We start from the raw sequence: 13,169 nt of genomic DNA on the forward strand, positions 1-13,169 counted from the left end.
CATACCGCTGGAGCGTATCCCGGTTTCTACAGCATGAAGCGACCAGCGGTATTTCTACTCCCCATGGATGGGATCCTAGTCAATCGCGGGTACCCTCCAGCATTAGTTTGCCGGTACCCAATTATGCGCCAGTTTCTTGCCCAAGAACACAAAACAATGAGCCTTGCCAGTACTCGAACCTAGACCTTTCGATCTGGGGTCCAGCGCGCTAACAATTAGGCCCCTGTGCCGGCTAGTACATCGAACTTTCTTTGAAATTTGCTTTGTAAATAGACAGCAAGCCCCTTCCATCATAAAAAGGTGATAAAAATATTTGCACCTAACAGAAAAACAACCTCAGCTAAAATAATTCTACAAAGATCCTCCATTCATATAATGCAAGCGAGGGAAATCTGTCGATGAAGTACTCATTATGGCAGAACTATAGAAAAAATTCCCGTAAAACCCATCAATGGAGGATCAACCTCACGCTCAGATCAGTATGGAAATGACATCGTAGAACCAGTCTCCGGAGTGACGCACGTGCTATTGAAACAATCTTAAACAATTCATTGTCTTCAACAATCTAAAATTGAAAATTAAAACCACGTTTCATCAGACATGGCCTGTCCAAAGGTTTGTACGTTATCAACCCTGATCTTGTTTGATAATTGTTCTACTCTTATCTGTATTTGCCAATTAAGCTTAATTCACCAGCCTCTGACGTTTAAAAAGTAGTAAAATCAGCTTTGTAAAATTTGAATTTTCCAGGGCCTTCTTAATATCTTTTAAGAGACCACAATCCAAATAGAAATCGTTGCTTCGTAAACGAATTTGGCCCAGTTTCACTGGCGAGGAAGACAAAAAGTCTAAGGCCTTGTTTAAACGATAAACACACAACACTGTACAATTAAGTGCTTTTAATGGTCTTTAACGGTTGTTGCTTTTATCTTAATTGCACAATTTTCTTTAGCAACACTCAACAGTCGTTTCATAAGAGTCAAGATAAAGAGTTAAAATTATTTTCAATTCACGGTGAAGGGGAAGACTATGGCAAACTAAAATCAGTTGGACTTAAATAGTTTTGCGTTGTCTTACAGTACTTAATAATTGCTAACTGTTAGGGCCAAAGAAATAAAAAAAAAAAAAGAAAAAGAGAATATTACAATAGTTCCTTCATGAAGTATAATAGAGAGACGATGACAGGACGTTGCGCATCCTAATTTGTCACAATTTATCTTGAGTCTAAAAAACGACAGATTTCTAGTCATGGCACACACAAGAAATGGTATGAACTTCCATTATAAACAAGTTGTCCCTGCTTGGGAAAAGATTTTGAAAAAGGTCAAAAATAAAAAAGCGAAATAAAGCAGTATAGATTTTTCAAATCCTTCAGTGGACTGTAAATAAAAATTAAATTTTAGTATTTGTTTCGTATTAATGAGCAAGGAAAATTAACAGTCACATCACAGGGGAAATTAATAGTGTTTTTAAAAGTGTCTTACAATTGTCACAATTGGTGTTACTACCCAAAAACTAATTAAAAATAATAGTTTGAATCATTTTATGATGGAAGTTTTTACCTACTACATGTTTAGCACTGAGCAGTACTCGCCTAGCCTGACCAAGCTATATCAACTGAGACAACCATTATTCGAGATCTTGGTTCTCAGGGGTCATGCACACAGTTCAGTGGTCCTTTCACACGTTAACCAGATAGTTTCCAACCGCCCAGGAGATGTCAATTCCCTTTGCTATTTTAAGAATATCATTTGCTGCATAGACAAACTTCTGCAGGCCATTGCATCTGAATCGCTCTTGGTATGGTGTCTGGCTCTTGTCATGGTACACAAAGAACAGGACATTATCCTGTGTTCCATACTGCAAACTGGAATCTATGGTTAGCTTCTGCGGTATGTCATATCCGCCCTGAATGTACACTGGGACGCTGTTACCGCCGCTGGTGGTGTAATCGCACAGGACATAGTTTTGGCTTCTGTCTCCACCAAATCCCATCACTGATCCTTGCTTCCAGTTGACAGGGACAGTATCGCCCCTACTCCTAAGCGTCAGAGTTTCGCCTTTCAAAGAACCCATTGTCAGCAGATTCTAAAGTAGTGCAATAAAGATTACAAGCTGCTTTCAGTAACTGTTAGTCTCCTTCGCAGACGTTTTTTTGGGATGTCACGCAAAAACCGACTGCAAAGGGGACAAAGTAACGGTATGAGTATTGTACTTTTGAAAAAAAAATTCTGATCTCTTCAAACTCTCTACGCACTGTCAGCGTTTGCAAGGTAAATTTGTTTTAACAATTTTTTTTATGAAGGCATAGTTAAGTGGCAGTTTCTCTTAAAGCAGTCCATCGCATTTCGGGTCGAAAAAAAAGTTTTCCCTCAAACTTTGCCCGGTGAACTATCTTAGGTTGTAAGTAAATGCAACAACTTTAGTTTTTGGAAATACGTTAAAATATATTTGTTAGAGCTCTCAACAGTGAAGGCTGCAAAAGGCCTAATTTTGAGCTTGGCCAGAACGAGAAATTTCATAAGTTGACGAGCTCGCCGTTAAAAAACAACCAAATGCACCAAATTATTATTATTATTCCTAAGTTAAGTGGTCCTTCAAAGGTTGGAAACGCATGTTAATTTTGATACATTTTGATTTACGGGTCCGTGAAAATATAAATATCAGCAACCGTTAGATCGCTTTTTATAAACATGCAAAAGTATGGTGTCTTCGCCGGCCTTTATTTCTCGAGTCCAGACCAGACCATTCTAAATTCCATCTGAATCCTACTAAACAGATGTTAGGAAGCATAGAAATTTAAAAATCCCTTGCACTTTTTATCTTCCTTTGCCACAGCGACTTCGAAAATTTCGTGCTTATGCAAGTAAGTGAGCTCATTTGCATAATGTGTATGAAATACTCGTATAAGCACGAAATGTTCGAAGTCGCTGTGGCAAAGGAAGATAAAAAGCGCAAGGTATTTTTATATTTCTATGCTTCCTTACATCTGTTTAGTAGGATTCAGTTGGAATTTAGAATGGTCTGGTCTGGACTCGTGAAATAAAGGCCGGCGAAGACACCGTACTTTTGCATGTTTATAAAAAGCGATCTAACGGTTGCTGATATTTATATTTTCACTGACCCGTAAATCAATATGTATTAAAATTAACATGCGTTTCCAACCTTTGAAGGACCACTTAACTTAGGAATAATAATAATAATTTGGTGCGTTTAGTTGTTTTTGAGCGGCGAGCTCGTCAACTTATGAAATTTCTCGTTCTGGTCAAGCTCAAAATTAGGCCTTTTGCAGCCTTCACTGTTGAGAGCTCTAAAAAATATATTTTAACGTATTTCAAAAAACTAAAGTCATTGCATTTACTTACAACCTAAGATAGTTCACTGGGCAAAGTTTGAGGGAAAACTTTTTTTTCGACCCGAAATGCGTTGGACCGCTTTAAGAGAAACTGCCACTTAAGTAGAGAGAAATGGTTAAGAAGCGCGGCAAAGTTATTTGTTGTATGTTTTCGTGCGCTACTTCGGGGGTTGACCTTGCGCAAAACTTGATGAAATGAAATAAGTGGCTATGTGTGTTCACGCAATTAACCAATAGAAACATTGCGATAACGTAATTCATGCATAGTGTATAAGCGCAAAACAAAAGATGTGCAGGGCCGTGGACCCTCCAACATAAATCTTGGCCTCTTTGTTTCCTTCTTTGATGTTTTCCAGCCTTCCTAACCATTTCCCTCTAGAAGAACATTAGCTAACTTATGTATTAGTTATCATAAGTTACCGATCGAACTAGGCAGATATAACAATACGCCCAGAGATAATAGGCTTTGCCCAGTCTGTGATTGTAATAAAACCGAAGATGAAATTCATTTTTTTTATTGCTCCAAATATGCAACAATAAGAGATAACTTTTACAAGAAAATACAACCTTTCGTCCAAAATGTTAGCCGGCTACCAGTGCCTGAATTGACTAGAATTAATGAACTCTTCCAATTATTTTGTGACCATGCAATTAATTAAATTTATATCATCTTGTTTCGATTCACGTAGAGAAATACTATCAATGTAATTAATTTTATATCTGTCCATTTTTTTGTTATTATTATTTTATTATTTATTTTTTATTATTATTACTTAATACGTTGTACGCTTTTGCAATATTGTAACAAATTTACAGTCATGCAAATAATGCTTGTTGTTGTTGTTGTTGTTGTTGACCCTGTAAAAAGCATAAACCATGAACGATATGACCCTCTGGTATTCTGGGTACACAGACTTGGTAAGCTTTGCAATGTTCTTTTTATTGATAATCAAGATATTTTTTTTTCTTTGAGTGACTTAAGGTACGATTCACGCAAACTGTCTTATTATAACGTTCATTTTGTCACAGACGACGATTATTTTTTCCGATTTCCCAGTAAGCATTTGGGTCGCATCGTTCGTGGTTAATGCTTTTCATGGGTCAACGATTCTATGATGAAGGTAAGAGATGATGACAAATTCCGTAACTTTTAATTAAGGTTTGAGCAAATGCAGTCGAATGAACATTTATTGATCAATATTAACAGAGATGAATTTTCAGTGTAATATGCAGCATTCAAAATAAAAAAGAATTCATTTGCAACTAAAAAAACTACACACGTACAAGAACGCAACTCAATCTGAGTTTTGTTGCGTTGATTTTGAATTTGTTTGGTAATCGCTTGTTTGTTTGTTTTTTGACTGACAAGTTACACTCTGTTCTAACACATCTGTAATGAAAAAGTACTTTGATTAGAACTTCCAGAATTGTAGCTTGTAGCCAGATGCAATAAAATAGAAAAAAAGTTAACTCGGATAAAATAAAATTATTGTCAGTTCGCATATAAATCTTAGAAAATACTGGGGGAAAATTTGATAAAAAGAATTAGAAACGCAGCCGATATAAATTAACAGTGCTTTTGTGTTAAAATTTATCAACAACATCAACAAAGTGATTAAATAGCAAAATCAAAAAAGTGATTGAGTAGCAACATCACTCAAGTAACTGAGTGACAAAATCAACCAAGTACGTAATTGAAGTTAAATGAACCGATCCTGTTCAAAAAGTAAAATTTAGCAGAATAAAGGCAACAAAAGGCAACCCGAAAAACAGCAAAAAGGCACATAATTAAAAAAATAAAAGCGCCTGTTATGTAACAGCGCTAAGATAACACAGTCAAACGTTGTATTAGTTGAAAACAATCAGCAAAACTACACGTTTTCGATACATTCACCTCAATCGTTCATATCAGAAATTTCTAACTTGTCGAATTGAGATTTTACAAAAAATTTAGCAAATGCGAATAACACTTGTAAAAAAAGTTCATTGGAAATTATTTTTATACAAGAAAAGTGGTAAACCGAAAGTTTCTTAATCTCTAAGGCTAAGTAAGCTGCGGAGTTTTTTCTTAAAACAGCGCGTTTCGTGGAAAGCATATTTGTAATTACAGGTAAAAACAAAAAGTACTTACAAATTCGTAGATCAAAATGAAGGTTAAAGTTGGTGTCACTCTGATGAACAGAAAATAAAATAAATGTTAGATTGTCAGCAACGGATTTAAAGAATCTTCAGGGAATAGAAAATTTACCAAAAATAGCTAAAAAAAGTTAAGTTCCATACCTTAAGAACTCCAAGTGTAGAATGACTCGTTGACTGAAACGTTGGTGTTTAAGCAGTCCCATAAAGGAATCAAACGCCATCGTGTCAATCAAAGTAAAGGCGGGGTTAATAAGAGTAATGTAGCCGCAGGTCTACGTGATTCAAATGCAATGCGGAGTTTGTTTGAGAACAGGAATGAACAGCACTCTACGCGGGCACTTAGGAATGATTGATCTCATGGTTGGAATTTGTTCCTTGATTGTCAAATAAAGGGCCATTGACGTAAATAAAGTGAAGGGTGGGGTGTGATTGAAATGAATGGTGATCTTTGTACTCTTTGTTTTGAGATGTTTTTATTCCCTTTTGGCTGTGTAATCTTGTGACTACATTTGATTAATTTTTTTTTTAATTTAAGTACAAGGGTGAACAGCGCTCTTTGTCGTTTTTGTTTTCACTGAAAACAAAAACGACAAAGAGCGCTGTTCACCCTTGAAATGTTTTTATTCCATTTTGGCTGCTTGATTTTGTGGCCGGAATTTGTTAGTTCCCTTACCGTCAAATAGGGGCCCGTTTATGTCAGTCACATAAAGCGTGGGGTGTGATTAATTGACTCTTTACTTGAGAATAGGCTGAATAGGCTCCTTCATTTTCCTCTGTTCAAATATGTTTTTATTCCTTTTGGGAAGTTTGATCCCTTTTCTTTGTGATCTTCAAATGACAACTTGTGACGTACAATCTGATCGAAGAAATGTATCTTCACTGTGTCAATCAAAGACTCTCTTTTATCAATAGCTCCACTTTAGTATAGCAATGAAAATCGCCATGAATAGTCCTTGTTTAGATTGCATTTGGAATAAATATTTTTTTTTTTTCACAATTTGGCTTTTTAAAGGTATGCAGCAAATACAATGAAATTTTAATCCATTGAGACGTAAGCTGACGGGTTTGTTAAAATGGCGTGCTTTGAAGTCATCCAAATTCTTCGGAGACGAACATTCCTTTTAGTTTTGGTATCATTTTAAGAGCTTTAACCGCACGTGCGATGCATTTTGTATGATATGCGTATAACAATAACTAACAAATAATGGTAAAAATCTCTTATATGCGATCCTTTATGTGATGTGACCGGCTTCTTATTTCCTATTTCTATTCCTGCATCATCATACACGTAATGCCCCAAGAATCAGTGTTTATGTGAACCATTCAACAACAAACTATTAAAACGATTAGCCCTTTTTTGGAATAAACTTTTTCCCCTCAAGTTAAATTCTGTCGGCGATTATCACCTGGGAATATTTGTTTGCGAAGGATTGAAACTGTCACTTCATGTCTCATTTATATTGTTTTGATCGACTTCAATGTCAAACGGCTGATTAATAGTTGCTTTTTACAACCCCGGGTCTTCCACTATGTACCGAACCCGGATGCAAATTTCGTAACGGGTGTTATTAGGACACTGACGAGCGATTGCAGTAATAGTAAGCGGAACAAGAATCTTCAATCAACAGCGTAACAAAGCTGTTGTTCTAATCATGATGTGCCACTTGACGGTTTGTGCCTTGGTCACGAAAACGATGACTGAGTCCTGACGGTTTTTAATGATTAAAAAAAAAGAAAAGAAAAGTTATTTAACTTACTGTTTCTTTATTTTTTTTTTTTGAACTTGTCAAAGTTAAAATGCAAAGAAGTAAGGTACTGAATCGTTCATATGTAAATTAGTGTGTAGAAAGTAATTGGAAATTAGGTTTAGGTTTTTCCAAATCGTGAATCATTCACTGCTCGGAGTAAAAAAGTTGAGTTAAATTGACTTATTTACCTGATATAAGATAAAATTAAGTTTTTCAAGGCGATAATCTAGATATTTACGTACGTTACTGTTAAGATCGGATGGAAAAACAATTCAACAATGTGGATTGAGCTGCGTCACAGACGGCGATTCTTGAGTGAGTTGGCCTGGGTAAGTAAGTGTAATGTAAGTAAGACTTTCCGAAGCACAAAGTAAGAACGAGAGCATACCGAAAGGGCACGAGGATTTCTCAAGTTCTCTAGGTAGCTTTTTAATACTATTCTTTAGAAGGATATATGAGTTACGGTGATGAATTGTTAGGATTTAGTTAAATATAAGGATTCCGAATAAAAAAAAGCCACTTTCACAATCATTATGGCGCTTTCGAACTGTCCACGATCGACATTCGATTGCTTTGATGAACCGCTGGCCGAACGTAGTTGAAACATGATGCTTGGCACGTGCATATGGTCGAACGTGACTGGAATATGATGATTGCCACGTAGTTGGAACATGATACTTGGCACGTGGATATGCTTCGAAGTAATATTTTCCGAAGCACGAAGGAAGAAAAAAAGCGTACCTGAAACGGCACGAGGATTTACCTAATAACTTCTGGCCATAAAACTATTTCCCGTACTACCCTTTAAATATCGTTTCTTCAGGAACGATGGCTAAAAAAAGTTACCAAAAATTTATTCTTCGTCCGATCGCTACAAATTTTGGTAGAATGCATGATAAGGTTATTACCCAATCCCCCCGCAAATATGAATGTGGCCTACACGACAAGAAGCCAGTTATAATAGAATGTCTATCGATCTTGATCGTCAACTGCGAAATACAACCGATGAATCGATCGAAATCGAGGTAAGAGTTTTGTACTACGTACAGTACCAACGCACATGATCTGAAATACTGTGAAATGTTATTTATATTTATATTGCTTGGAAACTTTAATATGTTTTCCCCCCTTTTATTAGGACCAGAGGTAAACCAAAAACACGTTATGACCCGCCAACATCAATATCTGTTCACTGATGTTTTGCAAGAAAGCCTACGACAACTGCGTTCACCAAAAATCTCTCAGAAAATCTTTAATATACCGTTTTTGTCGCTCTAATTTCTAAAAATCTTGTAAAATAATTGATGAAGGCGGGAGTGGGGGGACTACTTTCATCATTACTACACTATGAACATTCCAGACACATTTTAGCTATTCACTATTTCCTCAGATCGACTGTAAACACAAGTCTGTTAAAATATCGGTAACCACATGACCTCTTAGAGGGCTGTTATTTCATGTTTGTCGTTCCTATTGTCATTCCATCTTCCACAGTTGCAGTGACCACCCTTGCTTTTTTTGGCTTATCATTACCTCTTTGGTGTTTAACCTTAGAAAGTAGTTCTGTACATCAGAAAAAATGTCTAAAAACGAGTGTAATACTTTAAACAAGTGTAATTATTTCTGTTCCTGCTATGTGGGTTGAATGTGTTTGGTTTGGTCATGAAAGCAATGCGAAGGAACCTAAAATAATGTTGGTGAGCACAGTCAATAACAGGGGCGTAGCTAACCTATAGGACCGTAGGCCCGGGCCTACAAATTTTTCAACCCACTCGAGCTTGTATTTTGAAAATGTGCGATAGAAAAACTTCAGGCTGAAACTCTTTCAAGATAAATTAAAAGCAATTTGTAACGTACCTTCGCATTATACATATCACAACTACCCTTTCGCGATTAGATCAAGGCTCCAGTGGCGGATCTAGGGGAGGGCCCCCCTCCCCTAGATCCGCCACCTGGCCCCTACGTACATAGAGGCCCGAAGGGCCGAGAAAAATTATTTTCGAGAGCGCTTCCTCTTTTTCTAGGGTCTGGATGATCGGGGCACTCATTTTCTGTAGGTCTGGATCCGCCATTTGGCTCCTCTAGCAAGTGCATACTCGGGAACCTTCTAGACTGGTCAGGTGACAGACAAACGCACAATGGCATGTGCCGTATAAGAAAAGTGCGTTTATTTTGAAATGAGTGAGCACTGGCGCAATTCTTTCCTATGAAATGTTATAATTTAGGTGCTGTGAAATACACATACCATCAGCATTTAAGCTGGCTATCGGCAGTCTACCGCCGCCTTTAGGGCCTCTAGCTAACTGCCGTGTTTTAAGATTTCGTTTGTAAGATTTGCATCTTAAGAGATAGTTTGTTTAAGAAACCTGTTCTGTGGTCAATGAAAATAATCGTTAACAGCACTTCTTTTGATGCCCGGAATGCTGGAAATCGCATTTTCAAGCTTCTTCTTCTATTTTTCTGGGGACGGCATGCCCCCAGAGCCTTTAGGAAAAGGGGGTCTTAGGGCCCCTTTTATGGTTACCGTCGCCTAGTACACCATCGGAAGTCGCTTTTTTTCTCTTGGCTTAAGAAAAATGTTTTTCAAACCCCTGTTTTTGGAGAGTCCCAACCCCCTAGAAAAGCGGCCCTTAGCGCCGATTGACCAGGCCTACAACTCTTTTAAAAGCTGGCTACGCCCCTGAATAAATTCGAATTCTTATTTGATTCCGTAAGCAGAAATCAATAATTGACTGTAGGGAATAAGTATTTTTTATTTCAAAAACATGAAATATACGGTATCGATAAACCACAAGTCAATCGGCATGATTTTGTTTAATGATCAAATTCCGAGTAAAAGTTAGTAAAAGTTATACACATAGGTATAGACAAGTCCTCTTAATGAACGAAGCACTTGTAAAATGTAAAGTACGCCTTTTCAAAAACTTTAATCATTTTAGTAAATGGCTTGTCAATATCGGCGCGTGTTTTGTGGACCAACCAAGCGGTCTAATATCACTATGAACAATAACGTTCACTGAACCTGGTGTATTTTAGATCAAGGAACAGATTCCAATCACACAGCCAAACGGGAATAAAAACAACTTAATATACTCAATATGCATTTATTTGAGACCAAACTAACTTAATTTGTTTTCATGGGGGTGTTACGAAAATCGATTTCTAGCCGACCACATTTGCGAATTTGGATTATTAACTTTGTACCGTCTGGTTGAATTTCAATTGAATTAGTTCACATGCACCAAAGAAGCAGTCGTTCACATTTTTCGTGAGAGTAAAATGTTTGCTCAAAACCTGTAGGCTGAGGCTAGCGTGATTAAGTGCGGTTACTACGGCAACGATCCGTTTGGTGATCATAAATCACAATGAACGAAGGTTAAAAAAATTCTATTTTCAACATTGCTTCACTTTCACAGTGTAAAACGTGAGGAACAAAAGCGTTTTAGCTCATCTAAAGGCCTTTTGCAATTCTGATTACAAAAAAACTCTCTAATTGCACTCTCATTCGTAGATTACCATAACAAAAAGTTCCTGTAGACCTCCTTCCTCTAAACTCTACACCAATTCACTTTGAAGAGAGTGAAAAAGGTGAACAACTCGTCCAACAACAAACAAAGCATCCTGATTAACTCGTCCAACAACCAACAAAGTGTCCTGTTTAACGCAAATAATTTTTTTGGCTGGAGTGGTGCACGTAGATGTGACACTTGAAAACAATACCCGTGAATAATGAGGACACTTGCTTGTAAACACGAAATCTGCGAGAAAAAATCAGTACATTGAAGGCCAAATTTTATTGTCTTAAATGTTTTCAATGAGCTTGAAACTTTCAAGCTATATCAATTGATGACAAACCTCGAGTTTGTCAAATCTAAAAAAAATTCATCGAGCGGTTTTTAATTTATTATCACTTTTGTAGGTATAGACCAAATTATAAACAAAAATGGCAACAACAGCACCTAAACGCACGCTCATCAAACTCTTTTTTCTCGCAATCGACCAAAGCAATCCCCATCACTGTTTTACACACGATTTTAAATGGAATTAAACTACTATAAGATGAAATTGCATTTTACTTGTGCGTCGTTTTCTTTAGATATTACCCCATTTTCTCGTTAGTATGTTTTTGACTTCATCCCCAAATATTTCGAAAACGCTTTCATAGAATTTGTTTAAACTTTGCCAACATCGAGGCAGCTATGAGTGGTACAAACACTTTGAGCGATTTTCGAAAAAATCTCCTGTGCCGAGAAATACGAGCGAAAGTAAAAAACGTAATGACGTCATTTCGTCTCTATGGCAACTTCGATGTCAATATAACACTGGTCATTAAAAATTTTCGTCTTTATCTAATACAACTGTGGTGATCGTTTTCCGATAGCATTGTTAATGGCGATGTAGTTAATTCTCAAACTTGAGCGGTGTTACCCCTAAAAAATCCAGTTGAGCCACCTTAAGTAAAGAGATTCAATACGCATTCTTTACTGCCTCTTGGTTAACAGCAATTTGCATTGTAAAAAAAAGAAATTGCAAATTGTTGTTCACGTATATGCTTAGATCGTGCAAGGTACTTATAAATGTGGTTATGGGGAGGGGCTCAATTATTGTGGAATTGACATCCTTTCTTTCAACAGAACTATTGCGATTTCGTCCACTTGGGTAAAAGTTTTTCCGCTTTGCGCGTAACTGATAGCTGGGAAGATATTTACAGCTGCAAAACGTGGGTTTAAGCATGCTGCTGGAAAATATGAATAAATGTTGTATTTGGAAATGGCTGAAATTATTACTAAGAACTTTGAATACTCCGTACATTCATGGCTTTTTTATTCAGCAGGTTAACAAGATAGGACAAACCTATGTTTTGTCTTGAATTGTACCCGCACTCGCTGGTTAAAGCAGGCGGTTTAAGATGATAAGATGCAAAGTGTGACCAAGAAGAAGCAAAGAAATGGATGTAAGGAGACTCTAAATGCTCACCGAAATATCAACGTTTGCGTGATCTGGGCGAACAGTTTCAAGTGGCCCATTCACCGTGGAGTTTTGCATTCGCTAACCAAGATTAAAAGGTCTCTTAAATTTTTGACCACTTATTATCTTGTTTGCGAATTTTGTTTTGCATGTCTCGGCAAAAAAATGCTTATATATTTTACATTGAATGACAAACACGTGACAACCATCTAATTTGACTTGTGAAATTTTGTTACCTCTCACTAAAATAACAGCGATAGCGTTTTTGTGATTGCTGCAGTGGTATTCGTGTGGCCCACTTTTCGTGGAATTCGCATCCACTCCTAAGTAACAAATGCTCCTTTATCGCAGAATTTGCACCGCTCGTAAGGATGAATAGGTTTGTTACGCTGTTGATCACTAATTGTTCAGTTTATGTTGAAGTTTTTTGTTCTGCTTACTATTTTTGCTTAAAGCATCCTGTTTATTTTACCTTGGATGACCTGAACTTGGAACCTTGTTTATTGACATCCGCTCTTGCTCAATTAACAGGAACATGCTCAATCAGGTTCCTGTTGTGGAATCTCCATCCGTTCTTCAGAGACTAAATTCCGTTACGCAGTTCAGTGGCCACTAATTACCTTGTTTCTCTTTCGCTATTAGCAGCAACATGCGTCTGTCTTTAGCTAAGATGATAATGAGAACATGATGACACTGATCAGACGTTGGTCATCCAATTGGTAAACCGGACTTGCTAGAAAGATTTACTACCGATATTGCAATAGAAGCAATTAAATCTGTATACTAGTACTCGCACACTGCTGATTTCCTTATATTTATTGTTGCGATTATGACAAAACAAACTATGCTATCGATTTGAATTTTACGAAGGCTATGTTATCAAAATGAAGACAGAAAACGAGACTCAAGAATATTTCAACTCCTACTGATTAAGAGGGTCCTTCTTAACTATAGATCTA

The sequence above is a fragment of the Oculina patagonica genome, chromosome 6 (genome assembly GCF_052425735.1).
Source record: "Oculina patagonica isolate OP01 chromosome 6, crgOcupat, whole genome shotgun sequence".
In the NCBI taxonomy this organism is placed as follows: domain Eukaryota; kingdom Metazoa; phylum Cnidaria; class Anthozoa; order Scleractinia; family Oculinidae; genus Oculina; species Oculina patagonica.